Source organism: Anser cygnoides, chromosome 5 (genome assembly GCF_040182565.1).
Source record: "Anser cygnoides isolate HZ-2024a breed goose chromosome 5, Taihu_goose_T2T_genome, whole genome shotgun sequence".
Classification (NCBI taxonomy): Eukaryota; Metazoa; Chordata; class Aves; order Anseriformes; family Anatidae; genus Anser; species Anser cygnoides.
In genome coordinates, this window is record NC_089877.1 from 16115183 (window position 1) to 16130963 (window position 15781).

Sequence of the window (15781 nt, forward strand, 5' to 3'; positions counted from 1 at the left end):
ACTGTATTAGATACAGGCAATTTCATTCAAACAGCTTCATTCCATTGCTTATGTTTAAAACAGCAGATTAAATAGAAACATTCAAGGTTCTCAAGTCTCAGTTGTTTTACATGTAATGTTCTTGCGGAATACAAGTAATAGGTGTAACTGGAGACACACCAGGAGAAATCAGAGTTTGTAAGCTGTAGCTTTCATGCTGCATGACTACATTTCTTTCTGAATTCTGTGTTGAATTTGGGCATAAGATTTGCAGTCTCATTACTTTCAGACTTGTTTCACATTACATCATCACAGGAATTTGGACTTTTCACATGACTGATCAAAAATGTTTAAAATCATTAAAAAAAAAAAAGAATATGACTTCACTGAAAAAACATCCAGAAATTCTTTTTCCAGTGAATGACTGCTCAATTTTTTTAAAAAAAAAAAAAAAAAAAAAAGGCAGCATAATGTTTTTGCATTGTTGTATTAAAGGAGCAGAAGCACAGACATTGTGTTATGGAGCGTGAAGTGCCGAGAAAAATATTTAGATGATTAAAAAAAAAAGAAAAAAAAGGTGGGAATGGAATAGCCTCGTTGCTTTGTAATGCATTCATGGAACGCTGCTCTTTGCCATGCTATTCACAGAGCTCCTGTTAGTGGTTTTATCCTCATGAAGCAAGAAACTAGACTGAGTATCTCTTGGATAATATGGAATACAGGATATGCAGCGTATACTTCCAAGGAAGTTCTGTCTTCTGGCATGAAAACTACTGCTAAATGCAGTTGCACTGCCAGTATGTTTGTGAGCTGACTATTAATTCTATGCACTAGAAAATGGATTTAGGTAGGACATGATAGCAGTTAGATCTTATTTTCATATTGCTTTTAACAAAAAATTGAGGTTTACACTGTCTACGGTAATATCTTTTGATAGACAATAATTTCTCCACGTTTATTAACTGGAAACATTAATTTGAGGATTTAACCAGACTGAGAAAGCAAAACTATTTATGATGCAGGTACGTACATTTGTAAAATAATTTTTCAAAAAAATAAGATGAAAAAGGAATCAACATCCCCATTAAATTATATTAGACTTTTTTGTACAATTTCAAACACCTTGAAAATGATTCATAAAAGCCAATTAAAAGGTAGCCTGTTGGCTCAGCAGGGATTCATATATCCCTTCAACACAATCCTCATTGAGGTATGATGAAATGGGGTGAAGGTAAAGAAATAGTGAGTTTCTAAACTTAAAAATGACAAAGTATCTGGTTACTCCTTGCAGCAATTGAAGGGGAAAAATCAATTATAATGTCTCTGTATCTAAAAATACAGCTCATACCTCCTCATGGTGCATGATCATCAGAGCTGAGCAGATGAGAGCGCAAAGAGGGAATGGGAGACTGAGGAAGTGATCACCAGCAGATACATTAGAAATTTTGTGAGCTGAAAGCAATTTCAGTTGGAAACGAAGAAAGAAAAATATTTTGATGTTAATCCATTCATGCTTCAGCAGTCAGGGCCACCTGCTTTGTAGCTTATTTACTGAGAGCAAGTAATTTTTTTTATGCCTTATTCTTATCTCTCATCACGCTGAAGTAAATTGGAAATGAATCCAGTAAAATCAGTCCAGATGTATTTATATAAGATTAGTGTAAAAATCAGTCCCTTATATTCAGTGGTATTTGTGTGACACAAATCTCTAGGATTTATGACTTTCTTACAGATATCGTTCAGTTCTTTGGACAGGATGCATACATGCCATTGAGAAATTCTGCAGTTCCTTAAGTACTTGCAAGCGGCTTTATTCCTGGTTACGTCCTCTTCTAAGAGGGGAGTCAGCACTTTGCCTTCCCTTCCTGAGGGGGATATATTCATCTTAGACAAACTCATGATTGTAAGAAGTGTTTGTTTTCAGTTCTGGATGAAAGGTCTTGGCTCCTACTGTTTCCCAACCAGGTCAGTCTGTCCCATTAGAGTAGAAAGCAAAAGGCCTGCCCCAATCATCATACCCTCTCTTTGCCTATGAACACTGCAAGCATTGACTGCAAAGGAATGACGGCACTTGTGCTCTCCCTGTACCATGGGCAATTATGCTTTGTTACAGCAGCATTTGGACATCTGATACTCTAACTCTCTCTGCAGAAAGCATGGGCACTTCATACAGAAAATTCAAGGGATGCCATTCTGTGATGGCCAGACAAGGCAGAAGCAGTTATTTTAGAGATCGACACCTAACCAGTTTAAGAAATATTTCACTTCAAGCATGACACTAAATTAGTAGAAGATCCTGAAGTGCTGAATAGCATGCCTAGCCACTAGGTCGTGTTCATATCATTTTGGCAATGTTTCTTTATGACTATCACCCTGCCTATGTTTCTCTGAAACATAGTTTGTCTCCCCTTTTCAGGCTTATTCACCTCTCACCTGCAAAACAAAAAGCTTCAGTTACCTTTAGAAATATAACTCAGAGAAATCCATTTTCTCTGTGAAGAAAGACAGCTAAGCCACAGCCATTAAAAGGTTCAATACAAGGCAGCAGAACTAAAGCTCTGGCAAACCAGCAGCCTCCTTGAAATACTGTGCTTGGGGTAAAACTGCTGCAAATGGCTATTTTCCCGTTGACTTAATTGGTACTTCACCCAACCAGAGCAGGATCTTTTCTTTCATATTTTTCTGTTCAGTCACTAGGGAAAGACTCCATTAACTGCTATGATGTATACCAAACCATTAGTCAATGAACAGAATCTAGCAATTTGTTCAGTCCAGTTCTCTCTTTTGCCTCTAGTTGAGGCAAAATCAGAAAAAACCTTTAGTCCCCTTTGGTGCTGTGACTGAGCTGCAGACAGAGCTGTCAATAGAAGAGGACTCAAACAGTGCATTTGACTTAATATTTTGGACTCCATTGCTATGGCCGGAACTGAAAACACAAAACTCAAAAGGCAGATCACCTCCCCAGTATCTCTTGTGCTAAGATGTATTTTCCAATAACATACTTAGAAGAATTTCATTTTTACAACCTTTTGTTTTTCCACAAAATTTGTGATTTTTATGTTGCAGAAAAAGGTTTTGGTTGGCATATGATTATATTGTCTAACATTGTTCAGACAAGGCTTTGACCCATCTGTAGCAATGGTAAAACACCTTTTTAGAATGAAATGAGGATGAAAAAATACAATCTTAAAGCAAAAGTATAATACAAGACAGTCTTTGCTTGATGCTTTCACTGAAAAAAGTAGGGCTGAGTACTTCCACAAGAAACAGTATTTTTAACAGAAAAAAACAGAAAATTGCCTGAAAGCAAAGTGAAAAAGCAGTATCTAAAGTATGTCCACCAGGATTCCTTTTGGCATTCCTTCACTTTAACTTATAAAAAATAAAAAAAAAAATAAAAAAACTAAATTATAGAACAGAAAGTGCTAGAAATGATATGTGTATTTATCTTTCAGTGAGATTTCTGGTTTTAAAAGCTTCAGAGAAGCAAGGTCTTCATTCAAGATCAATTACCGTACTGTAGCTTGAAGCCATACTGTGCTACGCAGCTTGGCATTTAGTGTAAAGACTGGATAGAGATCCTCTAAAATAAGATGCTTACTTGATCATGGCTTCTGAATCATTTGAGTTTTTCCTGTAACAACTTCCTAGCTTATACTTGTCACAGGGGAAAAAATAACTTAAACTGTAAACACTAACAGCTGTGTGTGTGGGGTGAACGTCCAAAATTAAACTGTTGAACTCTCAAGCAGAGCCTGATGCTCGCTGGCTGCAACTGGTATGGGCTGCTTGTAAATTCTGAGAACACCAGATCTAAAGAAAAGTGGCATGTCCTGAATCCTCCAGTTAACAAAGACATGAGCCAGAGCTGTCAATTAGGAGGCTGCTCACACGTTGCGCTTTCTCATACAGATTAATCAGCTTGTGAAAATGGGGGCTTGGCATTCTTTAAACAAGAGCAGGTGGTGGAAAACAAGAGTTCCATAAATTAAGTGGTTTCTGTAGAAGGTAACCTGCAAAGAAGGTAAAGATCCTGGCTGGAGGAACGATCCTGGAAGTCGGGGAAGATCCTGAAAATCAGAGACCTGCATGGAGACAAATGCCAAGGGCCACACAGGGATGATGGCTTGTTGTGCCCGCGACAGGTGACTGTGAGCAGCGGTGCAGCAGGAGCTGACATGACTTTCTGCCTGACCATCCTGGGCCAGCAGTGATCTCCCTGCTGGGAAGCCCAGACCTAGCGAGCGGGGAAAGAGAGTGAGTGCATGAGATCAGCAAGCAGAAAAAATACTGTTGGTTCTTAAATACACCCCAGTATCCAGTTCTCCTATGGACAGTGTTTTACACTATACCGTCCATGATATAAGTGGGGTAAAAACTGGGATGCTGATGGTTCAGGTAACCTTGATATCAGGGCACTGGGGCCCTCTAGCTGAGCTGTGCGTGTGCATGAGCATTACAGCACTGATAGCTGTCCTTCTTGTGGGTGGCAGGTGCGCAGCTTACCAGCTTGTTGGGGTCTATTCAGCTTGGTGGAAGATTAAGATGCTGGTAACCACAATGCTTCTGGAGCCACAAGTGCAGGCGCTGGGCATTTAAATCAGGTCACCTATTGTGCATAGAAAGTAATGACAAATGAACTCTGGTCTCTAAGATAATCAAAGAAAGCAAAGCAGGATGAAACCAGTGCATTGAAGTCATCCATATTAGTAAGCACAAAAATATTTTAGTCTTCAATTTCATTGATGTTATTTGGATTTGTATCCATTGTTGCTTTCTCAGGAGGTAAACTCATGTTTCCTCATGTGGCCAACATAATTCCTCAAAATATGACTGAAACTGAGAGGAAGTCATATTCTGAATTTATCCACAGGACTAGACTTTGCCGATTGCACACACAAATTTAATCATGGAAAGTAGAAACAGGGAAAATTTGGAGGGGAAGATGAAATTCCAGAATATCCACATCAGTAGACTGAGTAGAAATAACCTGAATAAATTCAAGTTTTAAATTGGAAAAAAAAAAAAAAAAAAAAGGAAAAAAGGGATGACGGAAAGGAAGGAAGGAGAGAAGAAGAAAAACAAGAAAGTAAGAGTAGGTTACTCAGAGGAACATGCTAGGAAGCTGGTACAAGGCAGGCATGCTGTCTTAAATTAGACAACAAATACAGGGGTTGTGTGAGATTTAAGTCCTCTTAGGACTTAAAAACCAAAAAGTGCACTTACTCTCTGTGGCACAGTTTCACTGTATATGAAGAAACATAAGCTTTAATCATTTAATGCCCCTCAATGCTTTATCGACTTCTTGTTTTTTTTCCTAATATTTGGTTCTCTTTGTTGTACACTTAATTTCTACTGTAGGGTTGCTTAGAAGTGATGTTGATTTGTAAGTACTTAGCTGTTAAAAAATACATCTGGCTGGCATTTTCAGAGGCTTACAGTTTTTGTTTTATAAGAAAAATACAGAATTGTCTGTTTTGACAAATGTGCTTGGAATTGCATTAGGTTTTGTAAAATTCAAAAGCAGAAGATCTGTTAAAATACAGGCTGGTCAAACATAACGGTTGCCATTTAGGTCTCTGCCGATGTATACCCGTGCACATAGCTCTGTGGTGTGATCCCGAGATCGTTCTCCCGAACCTCCCCAAGATTATTGCAGAGAAAGCAACCATTAAACTATTTATGGTGGAAGCAAGGCAATTTAACAGTGAGTTCTCTAATGGTTCCTCTTAATATTTTTCTGCACCTCAGAGACTAGGGATTTGGGTGTATTGCCCTCAGGGAGGATTATTCAATTTTTGGAATGCTAACATGCATCACAACTTTTTTTTTTCTTCCATTGAGTTATAGGAAGGTCAGCGTCCCCATTCTTAGAAAGAAGGGCAATCTGTTTAAATAATAAGCAGTGGGAAATTAGTTTATAATTCAAAATCAAGTTTGGAATCAGTGCTAGTGAGCCAAAAGCTGATTAGATATATCCTTAACAGGAAGTATTGCCATAGAAACTGAAGGAATCTTTGCTAGCTGTTAGAAGCACAGAGATAGAACTTATTTTAATTGTTTGTGCTTTTTTATTATTATAAAATCCTTGCAGTTTCAGCGGAAGCAATATTTATAATCCCCTGAGATTTATACCTTTATTTTAAACTTCATCCTTCATGATGTACTAAACTCTATAAACTTCCCTGGCCTGCAGAAGCATTCTAACTTCAATTCACTACTTCATCATAATAAAACTTATTTCAAGGTACATTAGGCGTCTCCAGCCAGAGCTCTAATATGATATGTTTGTTTCCAAAACAAAACAAAACAAAACTGACAGCAATGAGAGGGCCCTCTCTTTCTCTCTTTCATTCAGCAGTCAGTGAGCTGAGACTGTGATGTCTCAAAATCTCTAGTTCGTTTCAAAGTTATTAACTGTGCTGTGCTTTGCCCTCTGCTTTAAGTGAATTGAAAGAGTAGGAACAAAGTGATTCATGTAGTTTTAGGGGCACACCTGATATCAGAAAAATATCTCAAGAAAAAACAATTCAAACAATATGAGAAAGGTAGCAGGGCAATTCCAAATGGTACTTTCTAGCTACTCTCTTGGTAACTGCATACATGGCAGAGTTTTCAAAAGAGTTAAATATATATATGTGCATATATAACAAAGGAGTTGATCATCTCCCTTCTGTTTTTCCCTATATATTATTCTGTCTAAAAGCTAACCTGTCTCCGTTCTTCAGTCAATTCCCTAAGTCCGTAAATGAATAGTATATTGTTAACTTGTGGACTTGGAGTACAGTCCTCAAAGACCAACTTTTTATTTTTCCTGAGAATCCCTTTTAAAATTAAAAAAAAAAAAAAAGAAAGATGGACCAGATCCTAATCATAATTTTATATAGTATTATAGTATAAAGAAGATATCTTCTAAGTGAGACTCTAGAATTTTGTTAAATTATATAGTAATTTAGAACGGATATTTATCCTGAAATAGTTGGAAACACATTCTGTTAGTTGAGAAAATTGAGGAAAATTTTATTTTTAAAGTTTTTACCTGAAAATGTGCGTTCATATTAATTGTACATTTGCAAGTTATCTATGCTGGCACAAATTCAAATTTGCATAAAGAAGAATTGGAATATATAGTTTTTAATCCTTTGCGTATCTGACCAAAATATATGTGCTGCAAATACTGAGATTTCTTAAAGTGTCTTGCTGTGTGCACATTAACAGATAGTCATGTAAGATCAACTACAAAATTTGTTTTCTAACATACACAAAAGATATACTTTGTGTTTCACCTATGCAACTGAAAAAGCAAGTTTTAACTGGCTCTAAAATAGCATTGAAAACTATGATTTTTTTGTTCAACAATTAGTCTATCTTGCATGGCCATTTTGAATGCTTGCTCTGTAAACTCTATACAATAGCCAAAACTCAAAGTAGATTTCTGAAGCAGGAGAATTTGACCCTGGATGTACTGGTTTACACTGGCTTTGGCATACTTCGAGTACAGAAGTTAAGTCAGTCAATCGGGAAGAATTTCAAAGACATAGAAGACTACATCGGATACCATTCTGACACAATCACTTTTCTGATCCAAAATAACACGTTTAAGAGTGAGTGAGTACAAAATGAAATGAGGACTTTTGGTAGATGAATGTAAACAAGTAGAAGTAATTCTGTTCACTAAAATGCTACACTGCGTCATTTTCTGAACAGAACAATAAAATCATACATTAAAGGACCCTTTATAGCATGAATGTTAAATAGCTTTAGTTAGGAAAACTGTCTTATCTTTCAGTTCTATGAGATCTAAACTGAATGCTCCTACCTGCCTGGATAACCTGTCTGTAGTAATACAAAGCTGTGGACTTTCTCAAGAACCATGAATAAACTTCATTGTCTATGACACTTGGGTGAAAGATAAAATGCCAAGAATATGGCTTAATTAGACAGAAAATTTATTAATGCAATTTATCAGAAAACTTCCAGGCATTATTTTATACACTGCAAGTATGGTCCACCTTTCAGAAAGATAATGTCAGTCCATTTTTGGACCCTTCCTCCCTTCCATCACATGCAGATATAAGAGACAGGGCAAGTGTTCTTCCTTGCTGTGTCAGAGATAAGTAATCTCAACTCATTTGTCAAATTTTTCCACTTAGTTCATTTCCAATTTTAGCTCCAGGAGACAGTTCCTCATGAAATAAATACATACTTGCACAAGAAAGTTCCATCTATTAAATTACAGCAACTCAAACCTAACCTGTTGGTCAGCTGCCTTAGACCCGTGACTTGCTGAGAAAGAAAACTAAATAAGAAAAAAATAAAATGATGTCCCTACTATGTTGGCAGTAAGTAAATAATCCCTTTTCAATCTCTATGCTATTTCTCTTCTTTGTTCTTCACCGTTACAAGAGATAAGGGACAGCATGCCTAAGAGCTAAGGCAGAGTTTCTTGTCAGTCCATTATTCTTAGTTCTTAATTTTAAGTGGTTGGCACAGCAGAAACCATTAAAAGAGGCATTTCTCTTTTCTGCATGCTTCCATGAGGGTTTCTGAGAGTTACATTTTAAATGTCAATAACAAAAGGGAAAAGGAATTTTAAAATAGAAAGTTTGCTTTGCACAACTATGTGACTTCTCATTTGATGAAACACTGTTCTGGAATAAAATTGTACACGTGTAACTCGTAAACTGCATCAGGGGAAATGCTAGTGAAAAATATTAGTTTGTTTCTCAGAACAAAAGCTGTCAGCTTATGGTGTTACTGATATTTCATAGTAATAGAGGAGAAGGAGGTAAAATAGTAACCTTCTTAAAGAGGTTGCCACCAAGCCACCCCTGTGAGTTATGTAGAAGACTGATCACTACGTGCATCGCCTTCCTATTCCATGAAATACAATCTCCTCTGTGCTTCAAAAGGGAAACACAGAGGTACGCCTACCCAAAACCTATGGCCATTCACCTCCATTCATGTTAACTGAACACTTACGGGCGTTAGCCTCAGCTCTCTGCATCGACAGGAAAACTCCTTTCAGCTATAAACATGAACGGTGAACCTATGAGCAGTTTCTAAAGAGCCTGCATCTTCGCTGGGCTCCTTCTTCAAAACCCATCCCGGTTTAATTGTTTCCCTTTTCTTCTCCAGCCCTATGCAGCGTTCCAAAGATTTGTCTTTCAGCTTCCTAAAGAGGCAGAAGGAGGCTTCTCTATTTCTCTCTTTTCTTCCCTGTGGTGAGATAAACTTGAGCGGCAGCCAGTTGGGGGGATTAAAACGGGAAGGAAATAACTTCAGATCAAATATTTAGATGATATCTTTTCTCCCAGATTATCAGCACGAGGTGTGAATACGTGTTTCTGGGTAAGTCACTGTTCCGCAAACCCTTTGCTTCTGATTGCAAAGCGACTGTAACAATTTTTATAGCGTGTCACTGCTAGCAACTACACTTCAAAACAGTCTGGGAATGACTGACTGCTAGAAACACAGATAAAGTACTCGCTGTTTTTACCTCTATGTTAAAAAAAAAAAAAAAAAAAAAAAGATGATACACTTGCCTCTTTGCCACTTTGGCGGGATGGTACAAGCCGCACAGCGTACTGAGGCGCGCTGTTGGCCATGGGCAGCTCTCTTCGTGTCCCCAGCTACCGGGGGAGCCCGGCGGGGCGACCTTCAGCGGCAGCCCGGGCTCCGCTCCTGTGACCCCGGCTCCCGGCCGCCGCTCCCGGCCGTGCCCGTCTCTCGCTGGTCACCTGAGGCGGGCGAGGCCGAGCCCCTGGCGCCCGAACCGGCGGCCGACCGGTGCGGCGCGCATCGCCTCGCCGCCGTCCTCAAAACATGGCGCTAAGGGCCAGGCTGCGCCGCGCCGGGCCGGGGACCTGCGGAGGGGCAGCGGCCGGTGGCGGAGGTACGGGGCCGGGATGCCGGTGGCTCGTGTCATCCGCCCGCTGGTGCCTGGAGGGAGGGGTGCAGCCGGTGGCTTAAGGCGGCCTTGCTCTGGGTAGCCTGGGGTGTGAACCTCGTGTAGACTCTGTGCTGTGGGTGCGTGGAGCTGGGACCCGAACCTGCTGGTTTAGTCAGCAGGAGGCATCCCTGTGGAGGGTCAAAACGTGCGCCTTTTGTCAGCCAAATACCGGCACTGCTGTGATGTCCCTGCAAGCCAGGAACAACAGCTTGGGCTCCATAATACAAGATTATTATGGTGTCAAACCCAATAATTGACGCTTTTAAGATAAGAGGAGTGGAGATTGTAGTGGAAGTTTCCGCTGTTGTAACCTTCTTGGTTGTGTAGGAGCAAGGGGTAAAACTCCTTACAATGTTAACAGCCTGTTATACGAGTGTGTGTGGTGGAGTTTGTGAGGACTAAATGTGATAGGCTATAGAGTAAATGTGCTTATCAGGGCAAGGAGTGGAGTTTTGTATGCATGTGCACATGGTGCCAATGTCTATTCCCGTTGTCTGGCAGGATGAGTTTATAAGGTATACATGTTAAGGTTGCCGTGGCGGTAAAAGTAGCAATTACAATGGATTGGGGTTCAAGCAATTCCAAAATAATTTGTTTCACAGAGGTGAAGGGTGGAATGTTTTGGGTATAAATAGCAGGGTTTCAGCAGTGGTGTCCCCAGACCCTGGAGGGGGAGTGGGGGCATTATAATTGGTGTGAACAGCCTCTGGTCAGTCACAGCTTGTTCCAGCCAAAGTTTCCCCAAATCAGAGGAGCACATGGAGCAGCTCAAATGTGTCTCAGAAAGGGCGGTAGCTGCTGGGGTCAGGAGACAAAGGAACAGATCTGAGGATGTACAGAAGGAAAGATGTAAGGAGACCTGAAAAAGTTTTGGAAAAAATGGAGGAAGTAGAGGAGACAAGGAAGGGGACATTGTTGGGTATACAGCTAGAAAAGACCCTTTTGAAAGAGGGTGCTCCATACCCGAGGCAGGTACCTCTGAGGGGACTGCAGATTAAAGGTGCCCTATGCCAGGGAAGGGATATCCCTGCAAACAGGGAGTAGGGATGCTCCCAAAGGGAATGTGGCCTGCAGGTAAGCCATACTGGAACAAGTACAGCACTGAAGGGACTGTAGTCCATGTGGGAGAAGAGAAGCAAGGGGCAGTGTAGGAAAAGGGTAAGAGACATGAAGGAATAAAAGAAGCCATTGTGCACTGAGCCCAATCTGTTGTTCCACCTTTGTCTCATCATTGGAGCTGGGAGTGTCTGAGTTTTATATGCTCTTGAAACCAAGAGAGACTGACCCTAGAAAGGGGAAGAAGAGTTTCTAAAGTGTTTTTTAACTTGTTTGTCATCTTCTTCCCCCTTTTTGGTGTCTAAATCAATCCTTAGATATTTCTGTTAATTAACAATAAATTAAGTGAAATTTCCTTAGTCATGGCTGGCCATGTGTAATTACAAGACAGAGTTCATCTGTGACTCTGTAGAGAAGCACTGGAGAATGCTGAAGTGGGAAACCTGGGCATGTATCCCAGATCACGGATCCAAGTTTCTTCAGTTACTGGCCTGAGTGGACAAGTTGTGGCGCAGTGCCTGTTGTGCTGTCTTGCAGTGAATGTGACCCCTGTGGGAAGCAGGGATGTAGAGAACAGCTGATGTACAAACTGGCCATGCTTTGGATGCCTACCTCAGGATTAATAACTTTCATTGAGGAATGGCCATTTCTCTCCACTGAGTCTGAACAGCTAATGCTGTTTTAAATATTTCCCCTTGAGCTGTATGAGGAGATCAGATGAATCTCACTCTAGGAGCAGTAACTGGCCTTTATGTGTCTGTTATCATATACACAGCTATCAGGGAGTAGAGCAAATTTCAGCTGTTTTCCTGCCATTGGTGAATAAAGGTTTTATACATAGCCTGAGAAACCTTTGACAGGTCAGAAACCCTATTCTGAGACCATTGATAAGAATTTCGCAAGTGACTTGAATCAAGTCCATGTGAAAACAAAAGTTATGATACTTGCTTATGCTATGGAGTGTTCTGAGGTTTAAGATACTCAGAGGAGGTTTGTTCGTATATGTAGTTCTTGTGTAGCAGGTAAAATTCTGACTGTGCTGTAAGCAATGGGAGTTTTGCCAGTGTCTTAAATAGGGCCAGGATTTCACCTTGAGGTCAATGGGATTACTTACAGGGTATGAAGTGAATTACATGAGTAAACATAGGGAGGACTAAAATCAAATTTATTAATGGTGTCTTAGAGTGCTTTATGAATTGATTTGGGGTTGCTAAACTCTAGTTACTACAGAGCTTATTTTATTACATCAGTTAGTAGGTTCATGGACTGGTCTAACACTGAGACTGAAGGTACAGTAGAAGATTTCTTTATTCTGTAGTTTCTTAAGTTGCCTATAAAATTGAAGTTGGATAAAATGCTTAAAAAAAAAAAAAGGCAGATGATTGAAACAGGTAAAACTGTGATTCCATGTTTCAAGTACATGAGACTTAGCTTGCTTGTATTTAAACACACTATCTATAAATACTTCATATTTATAAATGTGGGTAAGTGCCCGCACTCCATAACTGTCATTATGTTTCACAGGCAAAATTAATTTGCCAAATTTGTGTTCTTTTATAACTCATTTAGGAGGTGAAGTATAGTTTGTAGAATAAGTAATAAAGGTTTCCCAGGGAGGTGGCATGACCCCACAAACATGAATCATGACTTCTGTTTGTATGATGAAATATGGTGGAGTTAACCCTGCATGACTTCATTATGAGAGCTAAATGCAATATAGTGACTCTAAAATGGCTGCAGATCTAAAATAAGTTCAGGTTAATCATTTGTACGTGAGAATAACTGCAGTCATACTGATTATGAACTATATCAGATAATTCTCATTAAAAAGCATCTGATTGGTGACAAGTGAATGTTTTGTTTGGTTTCTGATTACCATCTGATCCAGGTGCACTAGCTAGGCCCTATAAGTCTTTCCCTGTGTCGATACTAGAGCAGCAATAACCTCTGCTGTCCTTCCCTGCCCTTTCCTTCCCTTCCCTCCCCTTTTGTTCTACTCCAGCTTCCTGTGCCGTGGCTCCTTTCTTGCAGTCAACTTGATCTTTCATCCCTCAGCCTCGATTTTATGGAGAGGCTTTCAGCTAGCTACAGAAAGGGAAGGTACAAATGAGGAAAAAACGAAGCCCACAGATGGTGGCTTCCTGCAGCTGCCTTATTCATGTTATTAGTGTCTTCCATATTAACGAAAACTTGGTTGCCAGCAGTAGAGATGATTAACAGAGACCAAGTGAAGCATGTTTCAAGAGGAGATTTCAGACTTACGGCAAACTACAAGCTTGTGAGTCAATGTCAATTTACCTAATACAGTTTTAGGCCGCACAGTAAAGTGGATTAAGGAACTCTGCCATCAACAAACACTCTGGCAACTTCACAATCTGTCAGCAATTTTTGTTGCTCAGCTGAGCTGAAAATAAAGGAATTGATGGTAAATCAATAGTGCTCGATTGTCATATGCAATAGTGTATAATGGCAACACTTAACAGCCAATGTATTTATGATAGTACTCTGCTTGGAGAGAGGCACCGAAAGCTATTCCTTTGTAGAAATAGGTTGTCCCTGGGTTTGGCAATTAAACTATTCCTTTCATGCTGATTTCCCAATACATGTGGGAAAGGGATCTCCATCTAGTACTATATTGAAATCTTAAACATAGATGTAACCATCTGCGGGATCCCCAGTACATTTCTAGATACTATTACTAGTCAGTAAGAACATGTAAACAGATTTACAATTCATTCATCTTTGGAAACAGTTGCAGCAGGATGTACTCTTATCTGATGCACTGATCCTTTCTGAGACTATATTTTGGTTTGATTTTTTTTCTTCATTTTGATCTTTATCTTCCTGAATGTTGTAAACCATTTTCTTCATCAGTTCAGAAATGGCCTAAGATAACACCCTTCAGCCCAGAAAAGATGGTAGTAATGTGTTATTTGCCTGACCATATGCCTGCAGTCTGATATGTCATTTGGAGAACAGAGCTGGAGTTTTACTTTGTGTTCCATCCTTAACTTTCAAATGTTAAATGTAGTAGCTTATGCTTCACAGTAAGCAAATTTAGGCTGAGAATCTAGAGAGAAATTTTCTTTTATACCATGAAACACTTAACTCTTAACAAAAAATACCTTGGGCCTAAGGCTTTTTTTGCTTTTCTTTAGGTTACCAATGAGATTTCTTTATTCTTTCTTACTAGAATTTTGTTTACAGCAGCATCGACAGAGTAAACTTTTTGGTACTTCTTTATTTGTCATTTAGCCTTTCAATCCACTTGTGGCAATGGTCTTGCAGGTTTCCATGGGGGGCACAATAACTGCACCTATAGTTCCAGTGACTTTATGGATTAAGTCCATCTCTCACCCGACTGTTCAAGATAATTTAAATATTTTATCTCCTATTATCAGATAAAAGATGCATGCTTTCACATACATGTGTGTATATATGCACAAGTATCCATAATGTTCTTATTTATCTTGTGTCTTTTTCAGGCATCAAGATACTCAACACCTGCCTGGGATGACCAAGTTATTCCAGGCTCTTGGAGATGAAGCATCTCTTCCTAGCCTGTCAGTTATACTTTGGGAGAGTCCATACAGTGAATGTAGGCTGTGATCTTGCAAAAGCACTTCACTAGAGGCATAGCTGACATTCACGGTAGGAAGTGTGCCTACCTGATATGACTTCAGAGGAACATCAATTTTTATTTTTTTCTTAAAAATAAGCAGTATGTTTCTATTGCTATTAAATGTGCCACACTGACAGCTAAGGAACCTCATTGCATTAGGCAATTACACACAGAATGATCTTTGCAATTACATTTTTTTTTATTATTATTTTTCTGGAGTACTGTAGAGGTGACAAAGCTGTGCAAAAAAAAAAAAAAACTTTCTCCACCTTTTCTTCAGCTTCCACTGTAATCAAACTGCTGATTTCTTATAGCAACACATCTTATTTAACCTGGATTACTGTAATCACCTGTGTGAAGATATTCCATTCTACTTTTTGCTTTTTTTGAGTGGCAGAAAATACAGTGAAGACAAAGTGGCCTTCACTGGCACACTGAGCATATCATGAAAATGTGTCAAAGATGTTTCTGTATATCTTGACTGAAATTTATACGGATACCAAATTTTTTATTGCCCTAGTTCATTGTGTTACCTGAAGCAATTTATTGTGGCTTCTCTGAGGTATAAATTTACTGAATTCACACTTGAGTACCAACACTTCCTATGCAAGCTTTTATATATATACATAAAGATAAGAATGTACAGCCTCCAATTTCTCATCTCTTCCCTTACAACACTGCACTCTATGATTTTTCTTCCTTTCCTCTCACTACTGTATACTTGATTTGTCTTTTTGCTTCCTATCTTGAAAGGGGATTTATATTGATGGACCACAAACCCAAATGGGCGTTTGCATAACATTCTATGATCAGTCTTTTTTTTTTTTAGTGGCAAATTGCATGCCTTCCTTTCAAAATACTTTTGCTAGATTTTTAGTTGTATTTGCTCCTTTGTCCAGTTTATCCTCAGCTTCTCATAAGCACTGAAGGGGAAAACCTAATGAGTTTTCCTTTTTTGAATTGGATGTGTGGTATACAGAGCACAGAAATAAGACGTAGTGTTACCATTACTATGTTTTTCTAGAATGTTAGCATCTCAATTTTCTCACCTGCTTTCAGAGAAGAAAACTGAATATGTTGGGCTCCATTTCCCTTATTGTATTTTACTTGTAAAGCTCTAATGAACATGAACAATTGCATACATCATGTGGTAAATGACATAGCACAATCAT

At 39.2% G+C, this 15781-nt stretch overlaps 1 long non-coding RNA gene across 2 annotated transcripts in view; it reads left to right on the forward strand.

The window, feature by feature from the left end:
* The window catches only part of LOC106044287 (uncharacterized), a 157181-nt gene that overhangs the window by 24864 nt on the left and 116536 nt on the right, over positions 1–15781 (forward strand). Inside the window, exon 1 of one of the 2 annotated variants that reach the window (XR_010831695.1) lies at positions 9076–9874. The exons of the other annotated variant lie outside the window; for it this stretch is intronic. This is a non-coding gene — a long non-coding RNA (uncharacterized lncRNA). Of the gene's footprint in view, positions 1–9075; positions 9875–15781 lie in introns of those variants that run through there. 2 annotated transcript variants of the gene reach the window in all.